Consider the following 2,432-nt stretch of genomic DNA (forward strand, 5'->3'; position numbering starts at 1 on the left):
AGAGAAAATGGTGTTACGAACAGATTCGCCGGTAAGTGCTTCAGGTTCTTCACCAAGAGTGCAGGTTGGTGAGTGGAAAGGATCGCCTTCTTCTCGTCTCCATTGATTTAGTCGACTATGAAACCATCAGATGAATTGGGGATGACTGATTGGTTGATTCATTCCGGTGACACTGCTTTCGGAGCTCGAGTGAAACTCTATGTCGGAATAGTTGTCGGAATAACTATCGGAATAGTTATCGGAATCTAAGGGACTCGAACTGGTTGAGGGACTCATCTCGTACGATCAGATGAAGGATTTTTGATAAGGAATAGATTAGGATGTAGCTTAGTACCCTGCAATACATAATTTACATATGCATATATAATACTAAAATCCCATAAGTTACAGAGGAATCTACGGAAGCTATCAGGCAAAGGTAACAATAACAGATACGCTAAGATATGAATTTATCTATACACTGTCTATGCAATAGAGGCAGTAAGACATGTCTAGACGAAGAATGATAAGCAGGTAATTTCCTAAGGATGATAAGAAGATGATTTTCGACTAAAAATGATAAGCAAAACTTTTGACATGCAGACACGGTCGAAGTCCAGACTCACTAAGACATCTAAACAACTATCAGTTAGACACACTAATGCAAGACCTGGTTCGCTAAGACCATCGCTCTGATACCACATGTCATACCCCGTCCAAAATCTTCCTGAACGAATACAATAACATCTGGTACCATCGCGATGAACTAACGTCTATATGCCATGAACGACTCTATGTAATGTCTCTAGAATGAGTAAATGCATAGCAGAAGATTTCTTTCGTACATGAGAATAAACATGCTTTCAAGTGTCAACCAAAAGGTTGGTGAGTTCATAAGTTTATCATAAAACAATAAAATTCATCATTTTGATAGACCACAAGATTTAAATCCTACATGGTACAAATGGGCCCGAATCCTATACCCACCTGTAATGTACATGCGATATCTTTTAAATACAGTACACCTTTCTCGTGTACGAAACTATTTTAACAAATCTTTGTAACCGTACACATATCTCGTGTACAAAATATCGTACACATAACCTGTGTAAAAAATCATTCTCTCGATATATAATATTCACTTCAATTGGTGGCAATTATCATGTCCACATAATTCAATGGTGGCAATTATCATGTCCACATAATTCAATGGTGGTAATTATCATGTCCACATAATTCAATGGTGGCAATTATCATATCCACATAATTCAATAATAATCCGCAGAACTTCTGTCTGCATAATAATTCATTCGAGGAATGTTTTGCTTGTGTCTATCTCGTCAAATATTTATAAAAGCATTTCATGTATTTGCAGTTCAAAATATATTTCAAATGAATTTAATAAAGCAGTTGTAAAAAACAGCGCATGTATTCTCAGTCCCAAAAATGTAAAGAGTAAAAGGGAATCAAATGAACTCACGCATATAAATATTGTAAAACAGTTAATAAAGCATTTGCATGTATTCTCAGCCCAAAAATGTAATGAGTAAAAAGGGAGCAAATGAACTCTCCATACTGTATTTTGTAGTAAAAATACATATGACAACATTGAACAAGTATAGGGTTGGCCTTGGATTCACGAACCTATATCATTTATATATATATATTAACACATATAATAATAATTAAACAAGTTTTAGATATATTAATATTAATATATTTTATAATTTGTATGTTATGTTAATAAATAGTTTAATTATACCTATTTTATATATTTTAGATAATTATATATATATATGATTATATTAAAAGGTATTTATCTATTATATATAACTTAGTTAATATTTTATAATAATAACATTTTATTTAAATCAATATGTAATACTAATATAGTTAGGATATATGTACAAATATATTTTTATATAATTACCATTTGTTTATTTTAATATTACTAAAACAATGATAATAATAATAATAATAATAATAATAATAATAATAATAATAATAATAATAATAATAATAATAATAATAATAATAATAAAATACAACCTTTGAAGAAACAAGCATTTAAAAATAAACGCCACTGCCCAGATTCGAACCCGCGACCTCTCGCTCAACGAACACACCCTCAACCCGTGAACCATCAGTTTGTTTTGGTGTAAACTAGCGTGTATAATTATTTAACAAGTGCAAAACTATTTATCATAAATTCATCATCATCCTTTCACTGTAACACGTCATCATCGTATGATCATCATAATGCATCATCGATCATTCAGTCATCATCATTATCGAGCCTATACATTACATAATCACCATCATAATCATGTAACATCATCATAATCCGGCTATCATCTAACATCCCTATCGACATCATACATCATCGTTTAGTATCCTTATCATTGCATCATCTCCATCATGATCATCTCATCTTCTTATCATCTCAATATCAT

This window comes from Rutidosis leptorrhynchoides, chromosome 7 (genome assembly GCF_046630445.1).
Source record: "Rutidosis leptorrhynchoides isolate AG116_Rl617_1_P2 chromosome 7, CSIRO_AGI_Rlap_v1, whole genome shotgun sequence".
Lineage (NCBI taxonomy): Eukaryota > Viridiplantae > Streptophyta > Magnoliopsida > Asterales > Asteraceae > Rutidosis > Rutidosis leptorrhynchoides.